Source organism: Crotalus tigris, unplaced genomic scaffold (genome assembly GCF_016545835.1).
Source record: "Crotalus tigris isolate CLP2741 ecotype Arizona unplaced genomic scaffold, ASM1654583v1 scf7180000020216.623372, whole genome shotgun sequence".
NCBI classification, from domain to species: Eukaryota; Metazoa; Chordata; class Lepidosauria; order Squamata; family Viperidae; genus Crotalus; species Crotalus tigris.
The window spans coordinates 443,039-461,083 of NW_024097909.1; the positions used below are offsets into that span (position 1 = coordinate 443,039).

Sequence of the window (18,045 nt, forward strand, 5' to 3'; positions counted from 1 at the left end):
AGGTTGTTCCACTGGTTAATTGTTCTCACTGTCAGGAAGTTTCTCCTTAGTTCCAGGTTGCTTCGCTCCTTGATGAGTTTCCATCCGTTGCTTCTTGTCCTGTCTTTAGGCGCCTTGGAAAATAGCTTAATTCCCTCTTCTTTATGGCAGCCCCTGAGATATTGGAATACTGCTATCATGTCCCCCCTCGTCCTTCTCTTCGTTTAACTAGACATACCCAATTCTAGCAACCGTTCCTTATATGTTTTAGCCTCCAGTCCTCTAATCATCTTTGTTGCTCTTCTCTGTACTGTTTCTAGAGTCTCAACATCTTTTTTACATCGTGGTGACCAAAACTGGATGCAGTATTCCAAGTATGGCCTTACCAAGGCATTGAAGAGTGGTATTAATACTTCACGTGATCTTGATTCTATCCCTCTCTTAATGCAGCCTAGCACTGTGTTGGCCTTTTTGGCAGCTGCAGCACACTGCTGGCTCATATTTAAGTGATTGTCTACTAGGACTCCGAGGTCCCTCTCACAGTTACTACTATTGAGCATGGTGCCACCTATGCTGTACTTGTGCATTTGGTTTTTCTTGCCTAAATGTAGAACCTTGCTTTTTTCACCATTGAATTTCATTTTGTTAGTTAGTGCCCAGTGTTCAAGTCTGTCCAGATCCTTCTGTATCTTAAGCCTGTCTTCTGGAGTGTTGGCTATTCCTGCCAGCTTGGTGTCGTCTGCAAATTTGGTGAGTTCCCCATCTATCCCTTCATCCAAATCATTGATGAAGATGTTGAAGAGTACTGGGCCCAGAACAGAGCCCTGGGGCACCCCACTACACACTTCCCTCCATATAGATGCAGTTCCATTGAGGACCACTCGCTGAGTACGGCCGGTCAGCCAGCTACGGATCCATCTGGTGGTGGTTCTGTCTACCCCACATTTTTCTATCTTGTCAAGTAGTAGGTTGTGATCTACTTTATCAAATGCCTTACTGAAGTCCAAGTAAATTATGTCCACAGCATTCCTCTGATCCACTAATTTTGTCACTTGGTCAAAGAATGCAATAAGATTTGTCTGGCATGATCTATTTTTGACAAGCCCATGTTGGCTTTTAGTAATGACTTTGTTTGCCTCTAGGTGTTCGTTGATTCGTTGTTTGATTATCTTTTCCAGGATCTTCCCAGGTATTGAGGTCAGGCTGATAGGTCTGTAATTTCCTGGATCCATTTTTTTTCCTTTTTTGAGGATGGGAACTACATCAGCTCTTTTCCAGTCCTCTGGTAGTTCCCCTGTGTTCCAGGATCTTTGAAAAATATAGTTCAGTGGCTCCGATATCACATCTGCCAGTTCCTTGAGAACTCTGGGGTGTAATCCATCTGGTCCTGGCGATTTGAACTCATCTAGGCTGGACAGGTGCTCACTAACCATTTTCTTGCCTATCTTAATTTGTGTTTCTGTTTTGTTTTTTATGGCACTATTTTTGATAGGTTGGTCTGTTTTTTCCCTTTGTGTAAAGACAGATGCAAAAAATGAGTTAAATAGTTCTGCTTTCTCCCTGTTGCTTGTCACCTTCTTGCCACTTCCACCCACTAATGGACCAATCGTTTCCTTCACTTTTTTCTTGTTTTTTACATGTTGAAAGAAGCTTTTTTTGTTATTTTTGACTTTGGTCGCAAGCCTTAGTTCATTTTGAGCCTTGGCTTTCTTCACTTCATCTTTGCAGGCTCGGGCTATTTGCTGATATTCTGACTTAGTTATGTTCCCCTCTTTCCACTTTCTATACTTGTCCTTTTTATCTTTCAATTTGTCAGAGAGTTCTTTATGCAGCCATGCTGGTTTCTTTTGAGAGCTGTTGTTTTTCCTCTTTGTTGGTATTGTGCTAGACTGTGCTTTTATTATCTCATTTTTCAAAATTTCCCAAGCTTCTTGAGTTGTTTTCCCCTTGAGGATTCTCATCCATGGAATCCTTCCCAAGCCCTCTCTAAGTTTATTGAAATTAGCTCTCTTGAAGTCCAAGACTCTAGTTTGACTGTGTTCTATTGCTTGTGCTTCTATAATGTTGAATTCTAATATTGCATGATCACTTCCTCCCAGGGTTCCTATGGCTTCAACACCATCTATCATTTCATCTCTGTTAGTGAGAATTAGATCCAAAATGGCTAATCCCCTAGTTCCCTTCTCTACTTTTTGGGAGACAAAGTTGTCTGCTAGGTTTGCCAGGAACCTGTTTGATCTTCCACTTGGTGCGGAGTTTGTCTCCCAGTTGATGTCAGGGTAGTTAAAGTCCCCCATTACTATTGTGATGTGCTTCCTACATACCTTAGTTAGCTGACTAGCAAAAAGTTCATCTATTTCCTCTGTTTGGTTGGGTGGTCTGTAGTATACACCTATGGCAATGTCATTTCCCCCCCCTTTTATATTGACCCAAATGCATTCAAGACAGTTTTTATCATTGTTGTACTCTATTTCTGTGGAGATGTAGTTATTTCTTATATAGAGAGCAACTCCACCTCCTCTTTTATTTGGTCTGTTTCTTTTAAATAATTTAAATCCCTCTAGCTGTGTGTTCCATGTGTGAGTTTCATCCCACCATGTTTCCGTAATGGCAACAATATCGTATCTGCCCTCATTAACCTGAATTTCTAGTTCACCCTGTTTGCTGTTCATACTCTGTGCATTGGTGTATAAACATTTGAGTCCTTTGTGGGTGGCCCTGTGTTTCCTTTCTACATAACCTGTGTGGTGTCTGAGTTCCCCTATTGTCTTACCACCTATTTGGTTAGTGCACTTTATGTGGCACTCGCTATTAGAGGCTTCATTTTGCTTGATAGCAAGGTTGGTATTCTTGTCCACACACACATCTATGCTACATGCACTGATAGCCCTATAGTTTTTAAATTGCCGGGGACAGGGTTGTTCCGTATCAATTAACTCCCTGTCCCCGCTGTTTAGTTTAAATTTCCCTCCAGAAAATCTGTGAATTTATAGCCGAGTAACTCAGTCCCTTTTTTTGATGGATGCAAACCATCTCTTTTGTACATCTTTTGATTGGACCAGCTACTGACATCGTGACTAATATATCCAAAGCCTTCCCCTTTACACCACTCCTTTAGCCACATATTGAATTGTGCTATGCGCTGGCCTTTTCCGTTTTGCTCCTTATACACTGGTAAAACCTCTGAGAAAGTAAGCCTACAGCCTATTCTGCTAAGTTCCTTCCCCAAGCTCTGGAAATCATTCTGCACAGAGAGTACATCTTTTTGGGACAGATCATTAGTGCCAAGATGTACAATAGCCTCCACATCACAGTCCTTGCTGCCATTCTTGATTATTTTAGAAATACGCTTCTTGTCCCTACTGGCAGTAGCACCTGGAAGACACCTGACCTCTTTCAAAGCCTCTGTGTCCTTTCCTAAATTTACATCCCTTATAATTGAATCACCTACCAGAAGGTAGCTTCTCTTTTTGGGAGCCTTTCTATTCTTGCATGACTGATGTGCAATACCTGATTCACACTTCTCCCTGTCAAAATCTAGTTCTTCATCTCGGACCACAATCCCCCGCTTATTTGAGTTGTCTTGACAAATACCTTTACCTGTCTCCTTAATGTCCCTATTAAGGTCAGCAAGGGCACTGTAGCTGTTGTGCAGGGGCACAGCGAAAGCTTTGTGTTTATGGTTCACAGCTCTCACCCTGCCAGATCCTACGGTTGTCCACACTGCCCTTTTCCTGCAGGATCTTTGTGGTAAAGGGGGCTGATAGCAGGGAGGCTTACTAGAGTAGAGGGGCTGAACTGGACACCTAGTTTCTGCCCGAAGAGCACGGATTACAGACCCTAGGTAAATGATCTGTCCTTGTAGGCTAGTGATTTGTTTACAGATAGGACAGTTTCCAATCAGGGCCTCGCTACTTTCCTGGTGGATTCTCCCAAAACTTACAGTTTAAGCAGCAGCTGGTGGAGTGTAGCACGTTCCAGCAGCCTGACCAGAATTGAAATGGGGTTTAAATAGAGTATAGTACACTATAAATATAATGGAGATCCAATCAGGGCCTCGCTACTTTCCTGGTGGGGTCTGAGGGTTTCCCGCTCAGATGGATAGGCAAAAGTGTCCCAAGCAAAAACCCCACCCCGTAGTTCATCCGGTCAGTTCAAACGGCCCAATCCCCAGGTGTTAGGTTCCTTGCACCTTCTCTGGGATGCCAGAGATAAAGGAGTTGCCCCCCCCCCCCCCGAGGTTGCATGCCATTCTTCCCCTCCCTTTTGCTAGCTGACAGTAAGGGATGGGAAGGTTCACAGAGAAATAACGCAGGAAAGCAAAGTGTGACATTTTAGAGGCAATAACCCTCAAGCACTCCCCCTGCCCCCCCCCCCCCCGCCTAGGAGTATGGCAGAGCCCAGGATGAGAAGAGAGTGGGAATTTGTTGATATGAGTTCTGACAAGCAGAGCTGGCTGAGGAATTCTGGGAGCTGAAGTCCACAAGTCTTAAAGTGGTCAAGGTTGCACACCCCTGCCCCAGACAGCCAAGCATTTGGGCAGGGCATCCCTCCCCACCAGAAGGGGCTGGGCACTAAGGGAAGGGAGGGTGGGCAGCCAGCACCCTCCTTATTTATAGGAGCCGAATGCCAAAAATCAGGAGAAATCTCAAACACTCTTGTGAGTGTTGGCCGCATATATTAAACCAGGGGTAGGCAACTGAAGGAAATAAAAGTTATTCTTTTAATAATTGTAGAAATGTAATGCCATTATATGAAACTGTCTCTTTAGTACAAATGTAACACTGTAACACAAATGTAACAATGCAATGTCAATATATGACCAAATGTTTACTATTTCCTGCCTAAAAATCCTCCGGACACCGGGAACTTACATCAAAGAGGGGGATTTTGACCCAAGGTGAGAATTACAAATAAACAAGATAACAGCAGATGGACAGAAGAGGTCAGGTTAACAAAGTACAACTTCAGAGTACCTCTATAAAGATGAAAGAGCTGCTTAGATGTGACATGCATTGTCGGGGTATAAAATGCAGATCTTGAAACCAGGCCAGTGTGCTCCTGGAATCCAATCCATAGGGAAGGATCCAGGGGGCCACGTTTGCAAATGGTCCTCTCTTCTATTCTTTTTCTTTTCTCTTTTATTCTGTTTATGTTATTCTCCAATAAACTTTTGTTTTGTTAACCAGACTTGTCTTTGTATTGTGAGTATCAAAATTTGGGGGTTTTGCATCTCACAATCTTGGTGGAGAATGCGGGCATTAAGAGCTTCTAGGGGACACTGTTCTCAGTAAAATCAGGAGCGCGCCTGTTGATTTCAACTGCCTGGGGTTATCTGAGATCTAGTTTCCCTTTGCAGGCTCTGAGCCAAACTAAATTGACAACTCTGGTTTACAAAAATCAAAGGACAGGAAATAGGAAGAAAGTCAACAACTGAAGCCCAGACCGGGTAACCCAGTGCACTGGCCCAGGTAAGGAACTTTTGCCCCGAAGGAGGGAAGCATGCAATTGTACCTGGGTGGTCAGGAGAGTGATTGTGGGAGGGTTTCTGCGATAAGGGCTGTGTGAGTGTGATGGGCTGTGTTCTGGGAAGACTGGTAAGTCCAGAGGAGTGTAGACCTGAAAGGTTGAGATCTCTTACTCCCGCAAGGGGGAAGGCCAGCGTGAAGGGAAGCAAACTGGTGTTAAGAGTTTTGAGTGGCCGTCAAATCGAGAACCTCAGGGAACCATAATCAGGGAAACTCTCAAGAAGATGGGTTGTTGTTGTAAGTCATTGTTGTAAACCTAAAGAAAAAAAAACTGTAAAATTGAGTAGCTTCAAACAGGAAAACCCATCTTGCTAGCAGCAGATGCCTTGTGTCTGTGAATGGGTTTCCTAGGCTCTGCCCATGTGGAGTAGGGTAGGAAAGGAAGTTTTGGGAAATAAGGGGAATGAAAGAAATGTGTGTTTGTCTCTGTGTGTGAGTGAGAAGGCCTTTTTCCCAATCAGTTTTCTGTTCTCTTTTCCTTGTCTTGGTACGTATATGTGTTTCAGAGTCTTTGTGTGTGAAGTAAATATGACTGTTAATTGTTTCTAATCCCAAGAGAAAAGAAGATACCAAAAGAAACATCCTCACTCTGTTTGTCTGGCCATCAAACAAAGTGAAGAAAGATGTGTTTGTTTATTTTTTTCCTCTCAAGAACAGCCCAAAGTTACCTGCTCAGGCAGGAAATCCTATACCATTTTCTTGCCTATTCTGCTCTCTCCCTTTTGCAAATGTTAAGTGTGTTAATGCCTTTTCAAACTCTATCTGCAGACACAACCCCTTTCCCCCCCCCTGCTTTTTCTGGCTGTGTTGCTTTGAGAGGGAGAGAGAGAGAGAAAGGAGAAGGGGTTTTTTTTGATCTTTTAAACTTTTTCTCTGCTTAGAATTCAGGTTTGAGAAAGGTGGGGTGGCTGTGAAAATTTAATGCCCACTTTTGCAATTTTTTCTATTCAAAAGAGCGGTCAGTAATTGTTGGACAACTTTTTTTTGGAAATTTTTGAGTTTAAATTGTTTAATATCAGCCAAAAGAAATGACTCTAGATTGTTTTGCTTAGATTTATAAGTGTTTTCCCTATTTAATGGAAATTTGTTTCCATCTGAATGGAATTTGATTAAATTGGAATTTGACTAACTTAATATTAAAAGCAATACTAGAGTTTGGAAAAAAAAACTATTTCAGTAACTCAGAATATCTTATTAAACTTGTTTATTTTTTGTGAAGTTAAAACAAAGAAGTTGAGAAAAAAATTGGGATTATAAATAGCTATGCTGTTTTGATTAAAGATTTGTATGCAAAACTGTTAGAAAAAGAGCTCGTGTTAACCTTGTACGCCGCCCTGAGTCCTTTGGGATTGGGCGGCATATAAATATTTGTAAATAAATAAATAAATAAAATAAACAAATGCAAACAGGGTTTGGTGAGCTCTCCTTTGTTGGCTCTTCGCTTAGGTAATTTATTTATAAACAAGGACAAAGGTTGGAAGAGGTTTTGACCCAGAAGTGGGGGGGGGGCAGCCAGTGGCATTTTTATCTAAAATTGACATTTGGGGACATCTTGGTGGTTAGCATTTCTTATCAAGTGTGGACAATTTTAATCAGGAAGCCTAAAGGAGGTATACACTTGTTCATAACAAAGGAGTTGGGAAAAGAAAAGAACAAGAAAAAGAGAGTCACATAATGAAGATACGATAGTAGATGGGGAAGGAGGGATTACCAAGAATTGAATTAAAAGATAAAATAATTAGAAAACATGTACTCAAACTGTCCAGATGTTTTTCTCTCCTGCGACAGAAAGGTATTCTTGCCCAAACTCCACCCTTGGACTTTGCAGTACACCAATACAAAGCAGGACAGTGGGTGTACTAACTCCAACCTGGGAAGGACTTTACATCGACTTGTTAACCGCTGAGACAGCTATCCGGACAGCTGAAAAAGGTTGGACCCATTACTCCCGAGTAAAAGGGCCCGTGCCAGCCCCCGAGGAGTGGAAGGTGGAATCTCACCAAGGAGATCCACTGAAGCTAAAGTTCCGAAGGACTTCATGGACTAATAGTCAATCTTCCTGACAGAAAGGGGGGTAATAGAGGAAAAAGAACTAAACTTTATATTTCTTTTTCTATCTAGAACCAAAGGAAAACCAAGACCTCCCGCATGTGCTGATTTTGTGGGTATCTTTGTGGGTGTTGTTGCTGCTCTCACTGTATTAATTGTGTTCAGTGCACAGGGTATGAGATAGAGTGTGATATTAAGGCTTAGAAGATGTATTGGAACATTACAAGGTGGTATGTCTGGGGGAGGGGTTTTCTTATTATACTCTTAAAACCTGTCCAACCATTAGAGTCATGTAAGTAATGTGTAAAAATGACAAAGGGAGAAGGAGAAAATATACACTGACTCCAAGTATGTTTATGGAGTCTTGAATACTGGTGGAAGAAGAAAAGAAAGAAGTTATGCTAGAGTGGCAGAAGGGAAGGAAGGAATGAATAATAAAGAAACAGGAAAGTTGTTTTAAGTTGGTTTGCACAGACTTGTGAATTGCATGCATTAAGCAGGGAGACTGCCATTAACGTGGTCAGCCCAAACGTGTGAATTGTATGCCTTAACACAAGCCTTAGAATGTTGAAGGAAGAAGAATGTACTAAAGATGGGAGGTGGATGTTGCAAGATGGGAGAGGGATGTTGAAAAGAAAAAAGAAAAAAACAACAACAATGGCTAGAACACAGAAGCAGCCACTGAAGGGGGGTCGCAAGGGATGATTAATATTTTCTAAAACAGGATGGTTGTATTTATACTTTAGTTAAACAAATATGTGAAAAAATTCAAGTTAAAAAAAAAGCTTTACAACATTTAGTGGTGAGGCCATGTCAATATAGGCCTCAACTGGAAAGTTGTTTTTGTTTCTTTGAAATGGGAGGCTTTTGTTACATGAAAGTTCAAGAATGTCAATGAAGAAGAGAAGAAAGTTACTCAGTATTTGCATAATATGGTGCAGGTTTTGTCTTCTATCTCTGTCCAGGCCCAGGCTGCCTTACCACCTGTCTCTGGCCATTCTTCCTGGAGAGTGGATTTAGGTGAAAAGAACTGTCACCTAGAAATACCATTCCTGAGTGGTCTCAACCATGCCAAGTCCTCCTGATTTAAGGAATCAAAGCGTGAGTCCATGGAAAGCCCCATCATATCCTCTCCAGTGAAAAACTCCGCAGCTGGACGGCCTGAAAATGAAATTTCAACCTGCCTCACCTGTTGAATTGTTTCCATCTAAGTGGGAGAAAAACTTCAGTGGATTGGACGTGTTCCTAGAACCTGGACTATGTGTTGAAAAGTTTTTCTTCTGCTACTGTTGTTTCCTTAGTACCTTCTTTGGTAGAAGGAAGGACCATGGGTCCAATACTTTAAGGAATATTGGGAAAGAAGACTCAGAATATCAAAACTTGCTTGCACAGGAATCTAAAGAAAATATAGGAAGTTATGAACTGTTAAAAGTATAAAAGAATAAATTCAGGTGGAAGAGAAAAAGGGAGGATTGAAGGAAATAAAAGTTATTCTTTTAATAATTGTAGAAATGTAATGCCATTATATGAAACTGTCTCTTTAGTACAAATGTAACACTGTAACACAAATGTAACAATGCAATGCCAATATATGACCAAATGTTTATTATTTCCTGCCTAAAAATCCTCCGGACACAGGAACTTACATCGAAGAGGGGGATTTTGACCCAAGGTGAGAATTACAAATAAACAAGATAACAGCAGATGGACAGAAGAGGTCAGGTTAACAAAGTACAACTTCAGAGTACATCTATAAAGATGAAAGAGCTGCTTAAATGTGACATGCATTGTAGGGGTATAAAATGCAGATCCAGGCCAGTGTGCTCCTGGAATCCAATCCATAGGGAAGGATCCAGGGGGCCGCGTTTGCAAATGCTCCTCTCTTCTATTCTTTTTCTTTTCTCTTTTATTCTGTTTATGTTATTCTCCAATAAACCTTTGTTTTGTTAACCAGACTTGTCTTTGTATTGTGAGTATCAAATTTGGGGTTTTTACATCTCACACAACCTTGGCTCCTTTATGACTCGTGGACTTCAACTCCCAGAATTCCTGGGCCTGCGTGGCTCAGCTTGGAAGCCTCTCCCTGTCCCCTCAGCATGGCTGGCTCAGGAATTCTGGGAGTTGAAGCCCACCGGTCATAAAAGGGCCAAGGTTGCCTACCCCTGGTGTAGGGTCTTCTGCTTGGACGGGGGTGGGGAATATTAAACCGAGTAAGAGGAGGAACCAAAAAGCATTGAAAAAGAGAAAAGATCCATTTAGTATCACGTATGGAATTCTTTCCACTCTTAACGACCATTTGAACCAAAGGGCCCCGTTTTTCATTTCAGACCATAAGGAGATTCCAAACACGCAGATGCCTTGAATCCATTTGCTACCATCAGGAGAAAAAATGTTTAGTCGAGTTATAGGCTCCATAACATCAAAGCCTTTGAGGAAATATCAAATTCTGTATTTTAGGGGTCCGAGTTATATATCTGCACTGTGAACCTGTGTGTTTTTATTTTATTTTTTTTTTACAACGGAGGTAGTTTGGACCAGAAGTGAAAGTGCCAGGCTGGAACTGAGAGACTTTGGATTCTATTCCCTCCTTGGGCATATAAACTGACTCGGGGGCTTTGGGACATTCACACACACACACTCTCTCTCTCTTTCTGAGCCCAGCCCACCTCACAAGGTTGTTGTGGGAAAACAAGAGGAGAAAGGAGTGTTGGGTGTGTTTACTGCCTTATTTATAAGGTTAAACATTAGTAAATCGATTTGTGTGGCTTCAACATGAATGGGAAGGTTCTAGAAAAGTTTAAAATTTTCTACTCAGCAACAGGCTCATTGAGCATGTGCGGGAAAACCTGAGTACGTGCCTGGAACTAGGTATGGAATGGAATCTCCACATGTAGAAAACAAAAGAATACCCATATATGGTAAAGTAGGAGGTAAAGTAGGATAATTGTGTCGTCTGATAGGTTTGTGACCTGCCACGTCAGGAATAGCTGACGTAGGTATAGGAGGAGATAGGGAGGGGTATAACTGCTGTTAGCTTCTGTAGGAGGTGTGGCTTTTCCCTGCAACTCTTGTGAGTGCATGGTTAAAGTTTCACCACGCTTTGCAAACCGTTTTCTTTTACTAAACTCAACTTTGATAATAAAAGAAACTTTATTCTGCTACTCCGAACCTCGTCTCTGAATTTCTTTCAAGGAATTCTACAAACAAATTGGGGGCTCGTCCGGGATCCAATCTGCGCTGGGACTCTGAGGGGTCCTCCTTAGGTGCACCCCTTTCCTTTTGAAAGGAGGGGAACCACCCAGAGGACTGCGGAGCTCTTGGAAAACCCGTAAAATTTTAATAAAGACGAGTATTAGGAGAAGGGTGAATAAAGTGCGGAACAGCCTGAAGACAGACCGGGTAACATCTGCGCGCAGACCCTGGTGAGTACTGGTTTGAAAACACCAGAACACAAGAGTCCAGGGCGGTCGGGATAGAGTGTGTGGATGTGAGAACTGGCAACGGGGCCGGGTGGAAGTCCTTTTGAGGGACCTCGGGGAGGTCTGCAGGACGGAGTGAGTGAGGGGGATATTATTGAATATCCGGAGACGGTGACGTGTGGAACTGGAAGGAGTTGCTGGGAGGGACACAGGCGCACATACTCAAGATAGGCTGAGCACCCATAAAAGAAATGGGGGGCAATACAGGGTCGACCAATCCGGGGAAAAAGTGTGTTAAAAGGATCCGTAAAAACCCCAAACTTAAAATTGACCCGAATGGCCCTTTGGGCAAAATATTGGCTGGATGGGGATCCCCGCCCTATAACCGGGAGATTTTGAGGTTGGGGTTGAATAAAGAAGATATGGTTAATTTATGTTGTTTTGTTTGGTGGGAGGACGATAATGTGGAGTGGCCAAGGAATGGCTCCACAGATTATTTTCAGTGTCACAATTTATATAACTATGTGAAGAAAAAGAAATGTAAAAGTTTAGATAATGAATTAGATTATGCGCTAATTTGGGTGACAGATGATGGTAGCAACAGAACAGCAAGTAATGAAGCAGGAAAAACCTCCTAGAAGAGAGTTTGGGGATAAGAAGAGTCCCTTTGAGACAAGATATAGGGGGGATGAAAGGAACCAGTATGTTAATGGGAGTAGAGGAAGGGGATTTGGAGGATTTCAAGGTGGATACCAGAATAAGGAGACAACATGCTTTGGATGTGGAATGAAGGGCCACTTTTAAAAAAAAAAAAAAAATTTGCCCTAAACGCGCGAGAGAACAGCAAGTTTACTCAGTGTGGGAAGAAGAGGATAGTTTTTACTAGGGGAGGGAAAGGAGCTCATTGGCTTTTGAACAGCTCCTTGAAATAATAATAATAGTTATTGATTTGTCAAGAGAAAGTATGAAATGAAATATCCCTATGTGAAAGTGTTTGTACAAGCAGTTTGAATGGAAGTGAATGTATGGATATGCTGATCCTGTCTCTCTCTCTCTCTCTCTCTGTGTGTGTGTGTGTGTGTGAGTGAGTTTCTCCCCCATTTAAACTGCAGGTTTTATTGTTTTAGCAAGTGTTTGCATGAGAAGAGTTCCATGGAGAATGTGAGAGAATTTATGGCAAATTCATGTGAAGGAGAGAAAGCTATTCCTCCCCCTTCGTTTTCAGCTGGCTGTGTTGCTTTAAGAGTGAGAGACAGAAAGAAAAGGGGGGGGGCTGCTCATTTTAACTTTTTTCTCCGCTTGGAATTCTGCTTTGGGAGGAAGGTGGGGTGGATGTGAAATTTAATACCCATTCTTATAGTAATGAAATATGAGAAGAACTTGAATACACCTATACTGTAGTTTTATTTTTATGTTTTTATGTCTGTGTGCAGGACACACTGATAAAAACATAATATCTAGGAGACCTGAAGGAATGGTAATTCAACCCTTGTTTAAAACGAAGGAGTTGAGAAAATGTTGGGATTATAAATGAGCTATGTTTTAAATAAAGATTTGTATGCAAACAAACTCAAGCAGAGTTGGTGAGCGCTCCTTTGTTGGCTCTTTACTAAGCAATGTGTTTGTAAATACGGATAAAAGAAATGGCTAGGGGAGGGATAATTGATACTTTTCTATGGTTAATATATGGTTGGTTATATGATATGTAGACAAATACATAAAATGCTCTATAACATCTAATGGTGAGGCTATTTCAATGCATTCAAGTTGATTTTAAATCATCTCAAGTAGGAAATTCCACAATATAAAAACTAATGACATGTTTATAAAGAATTAGATACTGGGGCTGTTTTCTGCTTTGTCTTATCTCAGGAAACAAGGCTTGCTGATCTAAACACCCCCTTTGAAATTTCCTGTCCACAAGTTTGAGGTGGGACAGTGGATCCTGATCCGAACGTGAAAGGAGGAAAAACTGCAACCTAAGTGGGAAGGACCATTCCAGTGTTGCTGACCTCTGAAACAGCAGTCTGGACGAAAGAAAAAGGGTTGGACTCATTATACCCGAGTAAAGAAGGCTAATCTTGAGGAGTCGAAAACATGGAAAGCATTTCAAAAAGAACCATTGAAACTGGTGTTAAAAAGACAATGACTTATATCCTTTTGAATATGACAATAGTGGCGATTGGGGGAAATTATGGATTGAGCCGCCTAGAATCTTTGAACCTAATGAAACTTGGATACAAATTCGGTGTTATAATGACAAAGAGAGTGAACACTGCCCCATGAACTGGATCTTTGAACCCAAAAATTTGGTGGTGTGAATCTAAGTTGCAACCAAACTGGCAGCAAGTAGGTCAGGAGAAAAGGTGGGTGACATCAAAAGGGAGAGTTCCAATACTGGAAAACTACTCAATATGGATGTAATCTGACTCTGGAAGTAACACCAAGGCAAACCCAGAGAGATCCAGCTTGGACTTGTAAAAATCAAAGTAGAGAGTGGATGAGTGGAATTACCCAGATGTGTGAAAATGCAACCAGGGGAGACCCAAGGTGCCATTGGATAGGGAAGGCCTTGTGGTACAGTGGTTGTGGCACAGAAGGGGAAAGCACTGATTATCTCTACTTTCTATGTAACAATACTAGGAGTCAGTATTTACAACCTGAATGGGAAGGGCTGTGTGAAGTATTATGGGAAGAACTTGTTCAGACTCATCAGCCTGTCCATTCCTTATCCCTTCCTGTTAGAAAGATGAGAACTACTGTTATTATAAAACAGACCACAACGAAGTTCGGACCCTGCCAAGAGTGCACAGAATGTATTAAAAAGACTAAGCCAGGGAATATAGTTACTAGTACCTTATTATATCACACTCTAAGACCAGAGTGTAATGCTACTAAAGTGCAACCTTGTGTGTGTAATCAAACTCAATATTTTAGGTGTTATACAGCCCAAGGGATGCAGTGCTATGAACCAAAAGCAGTAGGTCCAATTACTGCTAACATTTATGTATATGGATATAAAGGGGGAGTTACTGGAACAGAAGGGTTATTTGCTATAGCCCAAACTAAGGGAGGATACGTTGCCCACAATACCACAAGAGGAAATACCAAGCTGTCTGTGTGTTTTGACACTTGTAAAGCTATAAGGATAGGACAAGGACATGATAATAGACAAGGAATGAAGTGTGGTAACTTTGAGTGGGAAAAAGATTATATGAGGGAAGAAAAATATTTATTCCAAGTTGCTATGCCCGCTGCGAGTACAGGCCAGGTGGCTTTTGCTCCAAGTCACACTTATTGGTATATCACCAAGACCCCTTGGGAATGGAGGAAAGGACCCCAGGGGTTCAACTTGTCTATGGCCTCAGTATCAACAGATTGTAAGCCAGAACAGTGTACACGGATTTGCTTACAAATCAAGGCATCCGAAACCCCCTCTACTAATTTTTATTATTTTGGTATTGGTATAAGTGGAAGAGGAAGAGATCCATATGGGTATATTATAGTAAAAGTGAGTTCAACAAAGTTAACTTCAGAGCCAGTAAAAGTATATTGGGAATATCAAGAAGAGATTGCAAAATTTAATAGTTTCCCTGTTCCACCAAAGGCTAAAAATATGTTTATCGCTTTAGCCCAAGAGGTTGCTCAGAAGTTAATGCTGAAAAATTGCTTCGTGTGTGGGGGAACCAATATGGGAGATGAATGGCCATGGCATGCTAGAGAAGCTAATTATACTGAAATTGAGAAATGGAAAGGAAATTTCACTTACCAGAACACCTATAATGAAACTTGGAGGATGTCCATTAACCTGGTGGGCAATATATGTTACTCGAGGAGTAACCATAGTGGGAGAACTAAACCTATGGGGTTCATGCGCTGTTTGAATACCTGGGAAAACAATACTTAGATATCACAAACGAATCAAAGTGTCCCTAACAACTTTTTATCTTTAATTCCCGAGCTTGCCTTCCTAAAAGATCCTGAAAACGATACCCTCCTCTGGACCACTCCTGATGGGTTATATTGGATCTGCGGAGCATTTGCATATAATATTCTCCCTGCTGGATGGTTTGGGTCTTGTATTCTGGGTGCTATACAACCCTCTTTCTTCCTCTTGCCATTACAAAGAAGACAATTATTGGGTGTCCCTGCCTATGAACATGTGGGAAATTTGGTAAGGCGATCTGTGGCTAAAGTGAGAGAAGGGTTAAAAATTGGGAATTGGAAAGATGATGAATGGCCACCCGAACGAATAATTGCTTATTATGATCCAGCTACATGGGCCCAAGATGGAAGTTGGGGGTATAGGACCCCAATTTATATGTTAAACAGAATTATCCGATTACAAGCAGTAGTAGAAATTATAACCAATAGAACAGCTGAGGCTTTAACTAAGTTGGCTAAAGAAAGTGTTTTGTCCAGAACATATATTATGCAAAACCGCTTGGCTTTAGATTATTTGTTGGCTAAGGAAGGAGGTGTCTGTGGAAAATTTAATTTAACAAATTGCTGTATACAAATTAACGATTCAGGCATGGTAATTAACCAGATAACGAAAGATATGGTTAGAATTGCACATGTACCTGTACAAACTTGGACAGGGATATTGGATGATGAAGGGTTCTTGGGAGGAATATTCAGAAATTGGAAACAGGCTCTGTTTATGGTATGTATTATATTCATTGGAATAATGATGTTACCTTGTCTGATTCCAGTAATAAAGAACCTAGTAAACAGTTCAGTTCACGGTATATTACAAGCCCAACAAAATGCTAAGTCCATAATGGTATTAAAAGAAATTGAGGACCAAATCCAGTTGTTGGAAAATATGAATACTTCACATCCAATGAAAACTACCAAAGAAGAAACTAGTAGGTTAAATGAAATAAAAGAAAATATTAAACTAGTGACCAAATAAGAAATGGGGGAATTGAATGGGAAGGTTCTAGAAAAGTTTAAAATTTTCTACTCAGCAACAGGCTCATTGAGCATGTGCGGGAAAACCTGAGTACGTGCCTGGAACTAGGTATGGAATGGAATCTCCACATGTAGAAAACAAAAGAATACCCATATATGGTAAAGTAGGAGGTAAAGTAGGATAATTGTGTCGTCTGATAGGTTTGTGACCTGCCACGTCAGGAATAGCTGACGTAGGTATAGGAGGAGATAGGGAGGGGTATAACTGCTGTTAGCTTCTGTAGGAGGTGTGGCTTTTCCCTGCAACTCTTGTGAGTGCATGGTTAAAGTTTCACCACGCTTTGCAAACCGTTTTCTTTTACTAAACTCAACTTTGATAATAAAAGAAACTTTATTCTGCTACTCCGAACCTCGTCTCTGAATTTCTTTCAAGGAATTCTACAAACAAACACAAAACAGGACCCACGGCTGTGCCCACAGCTTCCCAGGTGCAAGGCAAGTGCTGGTTCAACCGGTCCGGCCTCCTCAGCCGGGCACCTTGGGGGCTGCCTTCCCATTTCACCTGCCCCCCCCCAAAGGCCTCTCTGCAGGGGGGGAGCTGTGGGGAGGATTCGTTCCCAGGGAGGGGCTCTTTCCCCAGGGGCGCGCTGGACATCCAGAGGGGCCTCCCCCATATTGGCACCTTCCAGCCTTCAGCCTTTGGGGTCAAGAGGGCCCCGTGTGTGGATTAGATGCCTTTTATGCTGGGGACCTCTCAGCTTTTAAAAGTCCGTATGGATGGCCCCTCCCCCAAAGAGGCCTCATCCAGGAGGTGGGGGGCTGCCCAAAGAGGCCTCATCCAGGAGGTGGGGGGCTGCAAGGGCTTAGTCCAGGCAGGACCTGCCCCGTGCTGGCATCTGGAAGGGCCTCCCCCCCTGCCTAAGGGTGGTCTTCCCACATCCCCCCAGAACCCAGCCCCTCCTTGGGGCGCCAGAATTTTTTTGGTGTGTGGGGGGGAGAGAAATGGCTGACAAACCGGAATGTCTTGGAAAGGAATGGGAGGGAGGGAGGGCTCGGAGGCCGCAGCTGGCTGAGTTTTCCCAGCAGGGTCAACCAATAATACAGGCTTGGAGGAGGGAGGTTCCGTTCAGCTGTTTATTTCTGCAGAAAGAGGAAATTCACCCCTGGGAGAGGGGGCCAAAATCACGAGCTTCAGAGGCGACCTCTCTGGTAGCACAAGTTTCCTGTGTTAGTTTCCTGTGTTAGTTTCAGTGTGTACCCCTGGTTAATTGCCTTTCTCCTTCTGGGTCTTCCGACTTGGCCCTTGGATGACTTGTGGACTTCAACTCTCAGAATTCCTCAGCCAGGCACGCCGAATTCCTCATCCAAGGGCCAAGTTGGAAGACCCCTGTTCTAGGTACATTTGGTGCCAGAGAAATGTTCTTAATCTTACCGTTTCCTGATGCACAGCTGCAGTTTTTATCAGTTTGGCAAGGCAGTCACCAAAACACAAGACAGGCCTTGCGGGTGATTCAACCAGTTCTCACGGCTGGTTTCTAGGCAGTTTCGATCCCGTCCTGGCTGACAGGCCACAGAACGGCTGGCTGTCTGAGGAGGAGATGTGGCTGGGGGATGTTTCCAAGAAACGTGGGACAAGTGTTAGGAAGGAAGGTGTAATGCAGTGTTTCCCAAACTTGACTCCTAGGGACCTTGGAGGGCATCCAGTCAAATCCCTGCCCAGAGCAGGAAGCCTCGGCCCCTCCCAGATCAAGGGATGTTCAAACCCTTTGTGTGGGCCCCGTCCACTGACCCGCCCCCCTCCAGCAGCCCCTTAGGATGCTCAGAGGTGGCAGCTGCCCCGGGTGCCTTTCTAGTATGGGGCAGGGGGGGGCGCAAGCAGGAAGCACTTCTCGAGGCGCCCGCTCTAGGACTGCACCCTCCGCCCTCCCCCCCCCCGTGTCCAGCGAAGGCGAGACGGGTGGAGGGTGCAGTGCAGCTGCTGAAAACCATCATCCCCTTTCCGTCACTGCAGGGCCAGGAGCCACTGAACCCCCCCGATGTTGGGCTTCCCTGCACGGGACCCCCCTGACGGTCCCCGACCCGGCCGTACTTCTTCTACACCCTGCCCAGGGCCAGGGGATCCCTCTTGATCCCTTCCCCGGATCCCTCTTCTC

General features: G+C 43.0%; 1 long non-coding RNA gene across 1 annotated transcript; it reads left to right on the forward strand.

The window, feature by feature from the left end:
• The first annotated feature begins 4,558 nt into the window (after positions 1 to 4,558).
• Positions 4,559 to 8,325, forward strand: LOC120318412. Its single transcript, XR_005559484.1, has 2 exons — positions 4,559 to 5,744; positions 7,629 to 8,325. It is a non-coding gene; the product is annotated as an uncharacterized LOC120318412 (long non-coding RNA).
• Positions 8,326 to 18,045: the final 9,720 nt, after the last annotated feature.